This window comes from Ranitomeya imitator, chromosome 4, assembly GCF_032444005.1.
Source record: "Ranitomeya imitator isolate aRanImi1 chromosome 4, aRanImi1.pri, whole genome shotgun sequence".
Classification (NCBI taxonomy): domain Eukaryota; kingdom Metazoa; phylum Chordata; class Amphibia; order Anura; family Dendrobatidae; genus Ranitomeya; species Ranitomeya imitator.
Window position 1 is genome coordinate 379118939 of NC_091285.1, and position 17035 is coordinate 379135973.

Genomic DNA, 17035 nt, shown 5'->3' on the forward strand with positions numbered 1-17035 from the left:
TTTCTGGTACTTGGGGGCTCTATATATGGCATCCGCAATCTATTCTACAATAATTTGTTCTCCAAGAATCAAACAGCGCTCTTTCGTTCCAGACTTTTGCCGCGTGGCTGAGCAGTATAGTACAGACACATATCGGGTATTGCCATGTTCAGCATAAATTGTGTGACAAATTCTGGTGCCATTTTTACCCATTTCCCTATGTGACAATGTAAAATCTGGGGCTAAAACTAAATTTTTGTGGTAAAAACGTAATTATTTTTTCTTCACCGCCAACTGTGTAAGGTTTTGTGACAGACCCGTGGTGTCAATATGATCACTGCACCCCCAGATGTACTCATTGAGAGGTGTAGTTTGCAAAATACGGTTACTTACGGAGGTTCTATTGTTCTGTCACCTCATGGACACTGCCAGTGTGACATAACACCCTCAAACCATTCCAGCAAAATGTGCACTACAATATGGTGCTCCTTCCCTTCTGAGCTTTTCACTGTGCCTCAAAAGTAGTTTTCGATCATATATGAGACATTGGCCTAGTCTGGAGAAATTGCATAATATATTTTATGGTTAATTTTCCCCTATTATCGTTTTTCATAGTTAAAAAATTGGTCCAAAGTAACATTTTAGAGGAAAAAAAATAGTAATTTTCCATTGACTAAGCCCAATGTTATACAATTCTGTGATTCGCTCGAGGATTGAAAATGCTCACTACACCACTAGGTGAATTCTTCAAGAGGTGTAGTTTCCAGGATGGGAACACATGTTTGGGGCTTCTGCTGTTTTGGCATGTCAAAGGTTCGTCAAATGTGACACGGCATTCGCAATCTGTTCCAGCCAAAATTGGTCTCCAGAATTTAAGTGATGTTCCTTCCCTTTTCAGCCCTGCCATGCGCCCAAACAGTAGTTTTCCACCACATATAGGATATTGATGTACTCAGGATGAATTGCACAACAAATAGTACTGTCCATTTTCTCCTGTTACCCTTATGAAAATTAAAATATTGGGGTAGAACAACACTTTTGTGGGAAAAACTTGATTTTTTTCATATTCAGGGCTGAATGTTATAAAATTCTCCGAAGCACCTGGGAGTTCAATGTACTCACCATATATCTAGATAAGTTCCTTGAGGTGTGTACTTTCCAAAATGGGGTCACTTGTGGGAGTTTTTCACTGTTTAAGCACATCTGGGGCTCTACAAACACAACATGGTGTCCGCTATTTATGTCAGCCAATTTTGCATTCCAAAAGTCAAATGGTGCTCCTGTAACAAGGATGACTGGGGGGTAGTTGTGGCCGAGCTATTTAAAGACACAGTACATAGACAGAGTCCACTGAGCAAACGTTAGTGAGCACCCCCGGTCCCTTGCACATAGATAGACGGGTCCAACTCAGCTTTTCCCCACAGGTTACCTTCTCTTCCTCTGGTCACAGCAGTCCAGGCAAATAAGGGTTCGGAAGGCAGCTGTACTCCAACGGGGAAAAAGAACTTTTATTGAATAAACGATGAAATATGTACAAAAAGACAATTTTAACACTGGCTTCCTGCTCTTTCCCTGACACGTATTTAAATCACACGCCAATCAGCGACAGGCGCAGTCCGGCTGCGAATTGGCGCAGGATTTGAACCACGCTTCGCTGATTGGTCGTGCACTGTGTTTAAATCCCGCACCAATGTCGCTGATTGGTCACGGCCGGACAAAGCGTGGTTTAAATCCCGCACCAATTCGCAGCTGGACTGCGCCTGTCGCTGATTGGTCGCGGGCGGCTGGCCTGACCAATCAGCGACGCGGGATTTCTGTTACAAACAGACGGAAATGGACCTCAGACGATTATATACATAGATTCTCCTTGTGTGAGGAAAGTGAAATACTAGATCTTCATATAACCTTTCACCAGGCTTTGATGTGACCAGAGAAACCAACACAAATCTAAAGATCATCAGCGGATGCAGCTGATGAAACAGCAAAAACGTACACGGCAATGATTGCAAAGCTTCCATCAATGACAGCCGCACCATTGTGATCTGAGCTGTTGCTATGTACTAGTCACCCAGATGTAATAGGGTAATAGGGTGCAGGGTTGAGTATGTCACCACGGAACAGACAGACCAACTGTTGGGGGGAATTTATTAACAGGAGGAGGATTCTCCTCGCAGGGAGTAAACAGGGGGTTAGTAGAGATAAAGCAAACAGTATAACAATACACAACAAGCTAACTGAAGCTATGAAACAGTTGAGCGGAATAGAAATGGTTAACAAGTGTTCTTGTAAGTTATCAGTCCAGCGAGGTCCTGACTGGAGGGTCTTTATTCCAACGTGGGTACAGTCACCAGCAGAACTTGAAGATTCTGAAGTCTCTCCTCTGTCTCCTGCGAACTGGAGACTCCGGGGTTAAATCTTTGCAGTCTTTTTCTCAGAGTGAAACTGGAAGCAGGAAGCAGCACAGTCACACTGCTGCAGGAGTCTCTGTATGTTGGGCTGGCAGTCTCTCTGCAGTAGCGATGCTACACACACACTGGGCAGTTTACTTGTCACACTCAGGGAGTCTTGGCTTATCACCGCGGTCACCGGGGCTGCACGCTCGGGTCACTGTCTCTGCGCTGTCAGGGGAAAAGTCTTCTCTAATTACAGAGGCTTCCGAGACCACACCCTCACATAAAGCCTTTACTATGGTGGCTATCTCAGCCTCAGTGCCCTCACAGGGAGCACTCTCTCTCGGGGAGAGCGGCACTGCAGCCTGCTTTCTCTCTGGCGCACTGTCCCCTCTGACTGACGCGCTCTGCTCTCCCGCTCTTTTCGAACCACACTCCTCTCTCTTCCTCTCTGCCCCCAGCAGTCACATGGTCTCCTCTGTCCAGGGCAGAAAGTCCTCCCTCCAACAATCCAGCTGTCCGATTAAGTGGTTCCAGGTAAGGAGCAGGGAAAGCAAGCTCATTTGGGCTCATCTTCCTCTTCACCCCCTTACACAGATAAACAAGTTTTCTTTCACTAGTGATCAGAATAAGTATTTACACAGGAATTTTCAATCCATCTGTCAAGAATTCCTGCTACTCACCAGTCAAATACCTAAAACTGTCCTTTTTTGTGTTAAGGGGGAAGCATTTATGCTAATTGCCTAGGAATTACATGACTTTAATACAGCAGCAGTATAAAACCATAGACATATTGACGGCTCGGGAGGCATCAGTTTGTAATCTGTTTTTTAATCTGCATGAAAAATTCAGTCTCTGGCCAGAAAACTGCAGTGGAAATTACACACTTTTTAGTATGTATGCAAATTGCCTCTTCTGAGAAAAAGAGAACTTAAACTCTATAGCGCCACCTATTGGAAGTAGCGATCCTACAAGTCACAATCAACTCTTTAACGAGTCGTGCAATATGGCTTAGGATTAAAGCCAAATCAGTATCTCAATTCGCAGACACGGTGTTTCAGGCTGTTAGCCCTCGTCAGTGCGAAGCATGAGAACTGATTTGGCTAGGTGAGAGGCTCTGGATTGGGGTCTAAGGGGTATCGTTTCTCCTTGTGGAGAGTGACATACCATTTCTGGCTTGTCAAGGTAAGGAGGCTTATTCGCCATGCAACGCTCCTCTGGGAAATTAAATATGCAAATTGCTTCTTCTGAGAAAAAGAGGACTTAAACTCTATAGCGCCACCTATTGGAAGTAGCGATCTTACAAGTCACAATCAACTCTTTAACGAGTCGTGCAATATGACTTAGGATTAAAGCTAAATCAGTATCTCAATTCGCAGACACAGTGTTTCGGGCTGTTGGCCCTCGTACTAAGTTATATTGATCTCAATGCTCAAGAATTGCCATGCTGTGCTTCTTTACAAAAAAATGCCCAAAAAACTAAAGTAAAAAAGTTATTTTTATTGAACAAAAATACAGAAAGAAATGCATCAAAAGCTAAACTTGTGAACAAGCCCTAAGTTCTGTAAACCTTTGAGAAATAAAAGTTAAAGGAAACCTTTCAGCAGGAATGTGCACAGTAACCCACAGACAGTGTCAGGTCAGTGCCGTTATACTGATTACAATGATACCTGGGTGATGAAATCCGTCTTGTGGTTGTTGTCTAATCTTTATTTTCAGTTTTTAGTTAACAACATGCTCGTGCTCCGGGGTGGACCTGTGGAGGGGTCTTCATGTGCTGCTCTGATTAGGTATAATGCAGATGCAGCGCCCCAGAGTCCTGGTCGTTGCAGTAATGTCGTTCTTCCACCAGGGGGAGTGATGATACGTCTGAAGGCAATAAAGGAGATCACCTTACCAGGTATCACTAACCACACAACACACTTCACACTCCAGGCCGCCAGGGGGAGCCATGCTTCTATCTATTAGGGCACTCCTCACAATTAGGTAAAACTGGTAGTCTGGACAGAAAGTTAGGCAGAACAAGGGAGATGCAGACTGAAGCTGAAGCTGGCTGGAGTGAGAGGGAGCCAGATGCAGACTGAGGTCTGCGGAGAATGAGGGCTCACGGAGCTGCGCCTGCCCCACGTGCGGCAGCATCCAAAGTAAGAGACATCTGAAGGGAATTGTCTTGTAGTGAGTGAGAACAGAAGTCATAGCAAAGAAGAAGAATATCAGAGGGAGACCAGCCAGGAGCAGGCTGCTTCCTTCTGAAGTGCAGAAGCCAGTAGCCAGAACACCGAGGGAGTAAGGATCTCTATGCTTTACTTCAGAGACTGGCAGGACTGTTGATTCCACGTTGGCTGCCCGACCTTATACCCAGGAGGCACGGTGGCAACTTGTGGGGACAGGGGCGTCGTAGGGTCCCTGTAAAAAGCCTCAGGCCACCAGTTATACGGGTTTGTCCTATCCATCAGGGGGACAGAGAAAGAGACATTACATCTACAATAGTTGTGAGGACCTCACCGAGAAGCTCAGCAGGGAGGAACGACAACACTCAGGCGCTAGAGGTAGGCTACTGATTTCCACCTGGATAAGGGGACTCTGGATTTGCCTTCAGACCGGCCGGACTCTGCCTGCCCTGTGGCCTGTGCTCTGGACTGTGGACACTGAAGCCTTCAGTAAAGGTAAAGAGACTGCAACCTTGGGTCCTCGTTATTCACTGCGCCTCACACCATTCATCATCTACACTCTGGGAAGCCCTGGGGATACACTTCACCTGTGGGAAGGCATACCATCTAGCTGCCATAACATCACCCCAGCGGACCTCTAAGCAGCGTCGGTCACCCTGACCGAATAGGTGGCGTCACGAACACTATCCCTTTAAAGACCTTTCCCCAATTTACAACGGACGTTCCCCTAGGGCCACGGACCGGGTCAGCCACCGTGACATCCCTGACGAGAACCGAAGGGCCCTCTCCGAGTACCCCATTGCCCTACACGGGGGGGGGGGGGGGCGATCCACAGACCGCAGACAGGTCACTGCTCTCTCACTGACCTGCCCCCTAGTTTACATAATGAATATTATATATACATACTGAAAAAAAACTCCTGGATGCAGGCTCCAGACGTGGCAACCACGCTGCAGCATAATCACGTTTACTGTGTTCATAATTAATGTGGTTGAGGTTCTCCTGATATTTAAAAAAAAAATCCAATTGAAAATAGCGCCAGCCGCGCCTACACAGTATCAGCTATCGGTGTATATAGAAGTGATCTGATAGCTGCTATTGCGCAGGCGCCGCCATCTTGCTAGAGAAAAAATAATAATTTCCTCCTCCAAGACGCCGGCACCTGCACAATAGCAGCTATCGGATCACTTCTATATACACCGATAGCTGATACTGTGCAGGTGCGGCTGGCGCTATTTTCAAATGGATTTTTTTTTTAATATCAGGAGAAGCTCAACCACATTAATTATAAACACAGTATATATGTGATTATGCTGCAGCACTGTTGCCACGGTTGGCGCCTGCCTGCAGAAGGGTTTTTTTCAGTAAGTATATATATTATTCATTATGTAAACTATGGGTCAGGTCAGTGAGGGAGCAGTGACCTGTCAGCAGTCTGCATTATGAATACCTAATCAGAGCACCACATGAAGACCCCCCACAGGCCGCTTTGGAGCGCGAGCATATAATTGACTCAAAACCTCAAATAAAGATTAAACAACCACAAGATGGATTTCATCACCCAGGTATCATATTAATCAGTATAACGGCGCCGACCTGACACTGTGTGTAGGTAACTCAGCACAATCCTGCTGACAAGTTCCCTTTAACAAGGTTATCTCAAAGAAATTCTTCCAGCAGGATTTAACACACCAAAGTATTTATATGTGCATGTAGCTCTTTCATGGCCAATCTGTTTCTCCAATACTGAGAAATCAGCTTTTCAACTGATATGCAAATGAGGTTGATGTGGCACTTGGAGGGGAATAGAGCTGGAGTGACAGAGGCTCTAGATCAGATCTACAAATAGGTCTTCAGCCTCATGTACAGATCAATTCAAATGCTGATTTATCAGTAGCAGAGAAACAGACTGGCCATGTAAAGGTATTGCTGGACTTGTCTCTGAAAGAGCTTAAAGGGACACTGTCACCTGAATTTGGAGGGAACAATCTTCAGCCATGGAGGCGGGGTTTTGGGGTTTTTGATTCACCCTTTCCTTACCTGCTGGCTGCATGCTGGCTGCAATATTGGATTGAAGTTCATTCTCTGTCCTCCATAGTACACGCCTGCGCAAGGCAAGATTGCACTGTGCAGGCATGTACTACGGAGGACAGAGAATGAACTTCAATCCAATATTGCAGCCAGCATGCAGCCAGCGGGTAAGGAAAGGGTGAATCAAAAACCCCCGCCTCCATGGCTGAAGATTATTCCCTCCAAATTCAGGTGACAGTGTCCCTTTAAAGCGCACATAAATAGTTTGGAGGTGAATTCCTGCTGACAGATTCACTTTAAAGCCCCCATACATAATCGATGAAATTTGCCTAAACCTGCAAATTTTGGCAGGACCAGATGACCATCTGATATCTCCTCCAGCAGATGATATTGGGGAGAGAAAGAGCAGGCAGTTGATTTTCAGCACCACCCTACATCTCCTCCCTGGTATCAGTCTACCACCCTACCCGTGCCTTCCGCTCCGCTAATGACCTCAGGTTAGCATCCTCAATAATCAGAACCTCCCACTCCCGTCTCCAAGACTTTACACGTGCTGCGCCGATTCTTTGGAATTCACTACCTAGGTTAATACGATTAATCCCCAATCCCCACAGTTTTAAGCGTACCCTAAAAACTCATTTGTTCAGACTGGCCTACCGCCTCAATGCATTAACCTAACGATCCCTGTGTGGCCTATTTAAAAAAAAAAAAAAAAAAAAAGGTTCCTCGCATCATGTTCTCATACACTTTATGCAGTATTAGCCCTCTGTGTCTGTACTGCTACATACTGGTTCATGCAGCTTTACATGAACACCTGAGCCTTACACTATAGCTGGTCCGAATAACTAAAGCAATTGTTACCATCCACCTCTCGTGTCTCCCCTTTTCCTCATAGTTTGTAAGCTTGCGAGCAGGGCCCTCACTCCTCCTGGTATCTGTATTGAACTATATTTCTGTTATGCTGTAATGTCTATTGTCTGTACAATTCCCGTCTATAATTTGTAAAGCGCTGCGGAATATGTTGGCGCTATATAAATAAAAATTATTATTATTATTATTATCCTTCATGAGAATTTTTTTCCATTTTTTGGTGAATTTCTTATTTTTAGCATTCCTTAAATTAGTGGTAAAAACTAACATTCATATTAATCCTAAATGTCTCCCTATTTAATACAATAATCTAATCGCTTTTTTAACATACATTAAAAAGTCACTTCTACTGTTCTCTCTCTCTTCTTTCTCTTTTTATTATTTTTACTTACTTCGGGTTTGATTATATTTCGTTTGAGAACCCCCAGTGCATGCTGGGATATTCAAACGAGACATAATCAGGAGGCAGAGACTGTGGTCACTGCCATAGCCACTGTCCTCACCCTGTAACAAAGCGTCATCAGTGACGTCCGTTTCAGGAACCGAGCTTTTCCCTGCTGTACTGAGCATGCATCAACTGTTCATTTCCATGGATGCTCCCTTGTCACTGGGAAATATTACTTTCAATGCACAGTAACAGTGCGTTCCCTCGCCAGCTTTAATGTGATGAGCCAGCAAGAGAGAGTGCACCATCAGTGCACATTGTAAGTCAAGAACGTGGTGAGCAGAGATCAGCCCTGCCCCCAAAAGTGGCATCTGTTTTGGGGGCAGGGCTAGTCTCTGCTTTTCCTGTTGGCCATGTTCTTTCATTACAGTGTGCATTGACAGTGCGCTCTCTTACCAAATCATCATTTCTTATTAGAGCCGGCGAGGGAACGCATTGTCACTGTACCTTGAAAATAATATCATAATCAGCAACAATTGACAACCAACAGATGCTCTGTAGAGCAAATCAGTTAAAGAGGTTGGTAGGGACTTTTTAATTAATTACAGGTGCTTCTCACAAAATTAGAATATCAGCAAAAAGTTAATTTATTTCAGTTCTTCAATACAAAAAGTGAAACTCATTTATTACGGTATATAGAGTCATTACAAACAGAGTGATCTATTTCAAGCGTTTATTTCTGTTAATGTTGATGATTATGGCTTACAGCCAATGAAAACCCAAAAGTCATACCTGTGTTTCTAATAGGTTAAATCTGCTTACCCATTAAAATATGGACACAAATAAGTGTTATTTTTCTATTTCATTATTATATTATTTTTCAGGCATAAAAACATGTAGGAAATATTTAGAATGCAAATAAGGTTTTCAGTTACACTTGTGTTTGTATGGTGTATATTAACATGCAAGCTTGGTTGTGCAGGTACGCCGTGTCTGTGGCAGTGCTGTGAGGCATCATAGTAACAACATCTGCCCTGCATTATTCAATGTGCCATACATAAACAGATTTATGGTGGTGTTTATATGGATGTAATTGTCTCAAAACGAGAAACTTGAGCTGATGCGCTTGTACTTTCATCTAACTCATTTTAATATTTATCCCAACAACCCATCTAAAGTTTTGACACGTTATTTGGTGTTCCTCGACAATATGGTAAATCAGTGTCTTGATTACTTATCGATATTAATGAGATGTGCCTTTGTTATTATTTTTAAATCCATATGTTCCAAAAATTAGACCCTCATTGATGCAAAATATTGCAATTTCTAACTAATGCATGAAGAAAAAGAACATCAAGCAACAATCTATCCGAAATTCTACAAACAACATATGGTTGAAAATTCCCCACATAATCTGAAAAAGGTTTATTGAGTGGGAGGAAAGAGTGGAAAACTGCAGTAATATAATTCACTTACTGAACACTAGGAAGATCTTAAAAGACAAGGTCATATGATATCTTATAATGTGACCAGTGGCGGTCTGTGACCTCCAACCATCACTAGGATGAAGCTTCCATTCATCTGCTTGGCTGCCATGTAATACTATATTTCACCTAGAGTAACTACACTCTTCATGTTTCTGTCCAATTTAGCGGAAATCGATCAGCAGGTTTTTGCTGTGTAATCTGAGAGCTGTATGACGTAGGCGCAGTAAGCCTGATTCCAGTGATGTATCACTTACTGGGCTGCTTGGTGTAGTTTTGATAGAATCCTTGTTTTCTCTTCTGTAGGAGTAGTAGTTGCCAGAATGCTGAGCTGTGTATAACCCTGCCCAGACCCCTGATTGGCTGCTCACTGTGTACACTGTTCATTGTCAGCTGCCGTCCGCCTGCTAATCAGTGGTGGGGGCGGGGTTACACAGATTAGACTGACTGGCCTGCACATGACACCTAGTCTTGCAGTGATAATCTCCTGGTGACAAAAACACTCATTGTATTGAAACTACAGTAAGCTGCTGAGTAAATGACACATCACTGGAATCAGGATCTCTGCCCCTATATTATACTGCTCTTAGATTAAATAGTAAAACCCTTCTGACAAATTCCCTTTAAGCAACCTCTCAGCTTTTGGTAAAAATGAATCATTGCAAAATGAAAACTTCTCCAACATGCTTTCCATTTCATTTTACCATAGTTTTAATTATATCAGCTTGCTGTCAGTGAATGAAAACATTGCTCTAAAGTCCATGATCTTAGACAACGCTGATCCTGGCTGTTTAATCCTTCAGAAGTCATGGTCAATGCTGACTGCAGAATCAAAGTGGTTACACAGTGAGAGGTGATTAAAGTAAAAAATAGTTTGTATTGTTCCCCAGCCATGCACAAAGTCTGCTTCACCCAGTACCCTTCACCCATAATTGATGGTGGTTGTGTTTATAGGAAATTATCAACTCACATGGCAGAATACTGAGTCCCAAGGTTCTATCACAGTCTTTTTGGGATGGGTTCACTGTTTCTTCCATGACTTACACAGATTACTGGGAAAGACAGGGCCCATAAAGGCTAATCTTCTAGCTTAAAGCAGTTGTCCAGTCTAAAACGACAAGTCTGCAGTCACTCTATCTGACTTCAGACTTGCAAATCCTCACAGCACACACACTGCGTCTATGGAATGTGGGGGGAAACTATAATATCCGGAGGAAACCCACGCAAACACAGGGAGAACAAACAAACTTCTTACAGATGTTGCCCTTAGTGGAATTTGAAAGCAGGACCCAGCACGGTAAAACTAGAATGCTAACCACTGAGTCACTATAGACCAAATAAGTAGTGTATATGGAGGCGACAGGTTCCTTTGAATAGTTTAACTCTGCTTTATTAACCCATGATTGACCGCCGATAGGTCTTTTAACAGCGGCAGTTAAGGATACTTATTCCCTTAACTAATAAGGTTATAGCGCTCCCCCAGCATCGGAATATCTCTGGGGTCTCAGCTACAGGGAGTAGCTGAGACCCCAGATAACATGATTCGTGTCAGTTATAACCATCCCCAGTCTTGTGATATTTACCGAATAACGGCGATCGCAAAAAAAGAAAAGTCCGATTTCCCATTCATTTCTTTCTCCTCTGATATGATCTAACATACCAAAGGAGAGAGAAATGCTTAGTTACTTACCGGTAACAGTGTTTTTCGGAGCCCATGACAGCAACACGAGAACGGGGATCTGCCCTTCAGGGACAGGAAACCTACAGACATAAAAGGGCGGCACCTCTCTCCCACATCAGTTGGATTATAGAGCATGAGAGGACCTCCCAGGTTAGTAGCAATATATAAATATTACTAGATGGTGGCCCGATTCTAACGCATCGGGTATTCTAGAATATGTATGTAGTTTATTTATGAAGATTTCAGAATAATGCAATGAATACACAGGATTCGGCAGGCCAGACGCGACCAATTAGCGAAGCATGGTTCAAATCCCGCGCCAATTCGCTTCCAGACTGCATCTGTCGCTGATTGGTCGTGCCCGGCCAGGCGAGACCAATCAGTGAAGCCAGAGCCGGCTCCAGGTTTTTGAGGGCCCTGGGCGAAAGAGTCACACAGCCCACATAGCAGATAACACAGCCCAAGTAGTATATAGCACTGCCACGTAGTATATAGCACAGCCACGTAGTATATAGCACAGCCATGTAGTATATAGCATAGCCATGTAGTATATAGCACAGTCCATGTAGTATATAGCACAGACCACGCAGTATATAGCACAGCCACGTAGTATATAGCACAGCCCACATAGTATATAGCACAGCCCACGTAGTATATAGCACAGCCCACGCAGTATATAACACAGCCCACATAGTATATAACACAGCCACGTAGTATATAGCAAAGCCCACGTAGTATATAGAAGCCACATAGTATATAACACAGCCCATGTAGTATATAGCACAGCCACATAGTATATAGCAGCCATGTAGTATATAGCACAGCCCACGCAGTATATAGCACAGCCCACGTAGTATATAGCACAGCCCATGCAGTACATAACACAGCCCACGTAGTATATAACAGCCACGTAGTATATTGCACAGCTACATAGTATATAGCACAGCCCACGTAGTATATAGCACAGTGACGTAGTACATAACACAACCCACGCAGTATATAACACTGCCCTGTCACGATTCACACCGTGACAGTCACCCCTACGTCACGGGTCGGGGTGACTTTGGGCCAGCAGACGGCTATCACATGTGCAGGGGGGCTTATCTTAGTTATCACTCCACGATGTGATGAAAAACCACACACAAGGCTATTGACCTCTTAGTTTACAGCAGGGGCTTATTTTAGGTATCCCACTGCTCTTCTATATACCACGAACTGCAGGGATTTATGTATATCCCGCTTACAGTTCCACTTAACACTTGCAGCTCTCTGGCGCCCTCCTTACTCTCAGGTCAGATTAGGTACTGCACCCTGGGTAATTAGTCGCCAGACAGGCTGCCTGCTATGTACTGGCTATTGGGCACGCTGCAGCGACGCGATTAACTACTCCCACTTAGGCAGGAACAATAATTATCAATGCCGCAGTCGCTACAACAGCACCCCAAAAGCCTGCACACGGTATCGCCGCCACCAGCTTCGATTAAACGGGTCCGAAGCTAACCCGACACAACAGTAGCGTATTTTCCCTTCAAGAGACTTAGGGTACGGTTTAGAACAGGAGAAAAAACTAGTATTAAATAATATACCCCATCAAAAGTTTCAGGCAGTGTTTTATCAAAATATTTTACAAAGATGTTACAAATGAGACAATTGCAAATATGTACAAGGGTAATTATAAAAATAAACAGGGATTAAATGAGAAAAGGTAACACTCACATGGTCAAAGCATGGCAGGCAACCATACGTCCCAGCTCATTGGACATGCTCAGGGCTTCAGGAGGAGAGCAGAAATCAAGAAGAAGAAATAAAGCAGAAGACTGAGCTGGGGAGCCTGCCACAAACTTAAAACCTTAAGGCTGAGACATCACAGAAAGGCTGGCTTATCCAGACCTTCCTCTCTCTACATTCTGAGTACTTCAATCTTAAATTTATCTACTTGCTATAACTTCGCTACAAAACATGTCATAGTCATAACAAACCCATCAGTCATCTCGGATTAACGTGAGCATTCTAATGAGATCAAATATGTCCTATCTGGGATACATATTTACAGAGAAAACCCTACTTCTTTACCAGATGGAGTTAGAAGCCTGTGTTTCGAGGGATGGGTAGGTCCACCGATGGAGAATAAGAATATATATTTTCGTGTTCTTACCGTCAACGGTTTGCATAAAATCGTACAAAAACTAAACAAAGGGCTTTCATGTATTTTAGAAGTTTCTAGTTCACGTATAGCTGGACAAGAGCTTACATGGCAGGAAATGCTGTTGTAAATACCTTGGCTCTCCTAAAACCCCCACACTCTCTGAGAAGGAAAGCCAGGAATTTGAAGCTACAAACTTTTGCAGTATCACTCCAAGAAGGGGGGCTTAGCCCACGCCGGCTAGCAAGAGAACTACTTATGATATTTCATACCATATCGTGACACCTCCCCCTTTTGGTGTGCGCTAGGGAGGTAGAACCCGACGGTATGCCTCCATGAGCACCTCAGTAGGTTCACCCTGGCGGGACAGTCCATCTGCATTCCCATGCTCTTTGCCCGTTTTGTGTTCAATGGTGTAGTCAAACTGCTGAAGGGCAAGGCTCCAGTGTAGCAACCTGCTGTTGGTTCCACACATGGTGTTTAGCCAGCGCAGAGGGTCGTGGTCGGTCACCACAGTGAAGGTGCGACCGTACAAGTAGGGCTGCAAGCGCTGCAGGGCCCAGACTATGGCCAGGCACTCCTTCTCGATGGTGGAGTAGGCCACTTCCCTCGGCAAAAGTTTCCGGCTCAGGTATAACACGGGGTGCTCTTGGTCCTCCGAGTCAACCTGGCTGAGTACAGCACCAAGGCCAAACTCGCTGGCGTCGGTCTGCACCAAGAACGGTCAACTGCTGTCGACTGCTTTCAACACAGGGGCGTTGCACAGTGCGGTTTTCAACGCCTGGAAGGCCCCCTCACAGCCCTCTGTCCAGTTGACGATGTGGGGTAGCTTCTTCCTGGTGAGGTCCGTCAAAGGTTTTGCCAGGCTACTATAGTGCTGTACGAAGCGCCTATAGTACCCTGCAGTGCCCAAGAAGGACATCACCTGTTTCTTGGTCACGGGAGTGGGCCAGTTCACGATCACTCCCACTTTGTCAGGCTCTGGCTTAAGGGTGTTCCCGCCTACCCGGTGCCCCAGATAGTGAACCTCCCTCATGCCCATCTGGCACTTTCCCGGCTTGATAGTCAGTCCTGCTTGGTGAATTCGCCTGAGCACCTCCTCGAGATGCTGCAGGTGTTCCTTCCAGGAGGGACTGAAGATGGCAATGTCATCCAAGTACGCCACGGCGTACTTCTCCAGTCCCTGAAGCAGAAGGTTAACCATCCGCTGGAAAGTGGCAGGGGCATTCTTCATGCCGAAGGGCATGACCGTGGACTTGTACAGTCCAAAGGGTGTGATAAAGGCGGACTTCTCCTGTGCCTCAGGGCTCAGGGGAATCTGCCAGTATCCTCGACTCAGATCCATTATTGTTAAGTAATTTGCGCCAGCTAACTTCTCAAGCAGCTCCTCGATGCGCGGCATTGGGTGCGCATCCGAGGCTGTGATGGCATTGAGCCCCCTGTAGTCCACGCAGAACCGGGTGATCCGGTCCTTCTTTGGCACGAGAACTACAGGTGATGCCCACGCGCTCTTTGACCGTCGAATCACCCCCAGCTGTAACATCTCATCGATCTCTTAGCGCATAATCTGCTGCACATGGTCAGAGATTCGATAGGGTGTTTGCCGCAGTGGGGCGTGATTCCCGGTGTCCACATCGGTTGGAGAACATGACCCGAAGGGTTCCACTGTGGTTTGCAACTGCAACCGCTGGGGTTCAGTTAACGAGGCGCTTACCTCCACGTCCTCTATGGACCCATTGGCCTTGGCTTGGGCCAGCATGTCCAGGAGGGTGTCTTCCTCCCCGTCTTCGGGCACGCTGCAGACTGGTAGGACGAAAGGTTCACGTTCATGATGAGCCTTCATCATGTTGACGTGAAAGGCCTTTCGCCTACCCCGAGCGTGGTCAAGCGTGACCACGTAAGTGACCAGGTTGAGCTGTTGGTGGACGACGTACGGGCCCTCCCAGGCTGCCTGAAGCTTATCCGTTGGTACGGGGACCAGCACCCACACCTTTTGACCCACATGGTAGGTCCGCTCCCGGGCGTTCTGGTCGTACCAGTGCTTCTGATCAGCCTGAGCCTGCGTCATGTTGTCATGCACCAACTGCGTCAAGGTCTGCATCTTGTCACGGAAGCGCATGACATACTCCACTATGGACACTTCAGAAGGGTTCGGCTCCTCTTCCCAGGATTCTCTTACCAACCCCAGGGGTCCCCGAACTCGCCTGCCGTACAGGAGCTCGAAGGGGGAGAACCCCATCGAGGCCTGCGGAACCTCTCGGAAAGCGAACAGCAGGTGTGGGAGGTACCGCTCCCAGTCGCGCCCTTGAGTCTCAACCAGCATGCGTAGCATCTGTTTGAGGGTACCATTGAAGCGTTCACACAAGCCATTGGTCTGTGGGTGATACGCACTCGATACCAGGTGCTTCACCTGCATTCTCTTACAGAGAGCCTCCATTAGGCGAGACATAAATTGGATCCCTTGATCAGTAAGCATTTTTCTGGGAAATCCTACACGTGAAAAGATGGCCAACAGGGCATCTGCCACCTTATCTGCCCTAGTTGACGACAGAGCTACTGCCTCAGGGTACCAGGTAGCATAGTCTACCACAGTAAGGATGTATTGCTTTCCAGAGCTGCTAGGGATGGCCAGCGGGCCCACAATGCCCACCGCGATCCTCTGGAAAGGCTCCTCTATCACTGGCAAAGGGATCAGGGGAGCCTTAAGAGCAGGCCCCGCCTTCCCCACTCTTTGACAATTGATACAGGAGCGGCAGTAGTTTAACACATCTGTCCCCATCTTAGGTCAATAGAAGTGTTGAGACAGCCGGGCCTTAGTTTTGCTGATCCCCAAGTGTCCAGCTAGCGGGATCTCATGGGCAATCCGCAACAACTCACCCCGGAATTGCTGCGGGACGACCAGCTGTCTTTCCCTCAACCACTCATTTTGTGATTCTCCGGGTACTGTCTCCCGGTACAACCTTCCTCGTTCCCAGAACACCTTCTCCTTATCAGCCTCGGAGAAGAGCATCCCGGCAAGTTGTCTCAAACGCTCTAGGCTCGCATCTGTGTGCAGAGCCGCCTGAAACTCCTGGCTAGGGGAAGCCAGAAGCGATGTCAGGGTCCCTTCCCCACGGGAACCCTCTTGGACCTGCTCTGGGTCTACCTCTGGTTCAGTCACAGTGATGACTGAGGAGGGTCCGGAAGGCAGACAGTGATCTGCGTTCCGGGCACTCTGACTGCGGGTGACAGCAGCTACGCAGGCTGTCTCCCCGGGGGTTTCTACAGACCCATCAGCCAGCGCTTCTATGGGCTCTACTGTTGTGAATTCTGTGGCTGAATTCACTCCTGTGGTCACAAGTGGTACTGCAGCTTCTGAGCTTCCTCCCTCAGGTGTTCTGGTGAGCTCGTTGACTGCTTCATTACTTAACTCCGCCTGATGCTGCTATCCTTGCTCCTTGTCAATGTTTCAGTGTTGGATCTGAGCTTCTCCTGATTGTTCCTGTGACCTGCTGCTCTGTATAGCTAAGTGCTTTTTGCTTTTTTGTTGCTTTTTTTCTGTCCAGCTTGTCTTTTGTTTTGCTGGAAGCTCTGAGACGCAAAGGGTGTACCGCCGTGCCGTTAGTTCGGCACGGTGGGTTTTTTTTGCCCCCTTTGCGTGGTTTTGCTTTAGGGTTTTTTGTAGACTGCAAAGTTCGCTTTACTGTCCTCGCTCTGTCCTAGAATATCGGGCCCCACTTTGCTGAATCTATTTCATCCCTACGTTTTGTCTTTTCATCTTACTCACAGTCATTATATGTGGGGGGCTGCCTTTTCCTTTGGGGAATTTCTCTGGGGCAAGTCAGGCCTATTTTTCTATCTTCAGGCTAGCTAGTTTCTTAGGCTGTGCCGAGTTGCCTAGGTAGTTGTTAGGCGCAATCCA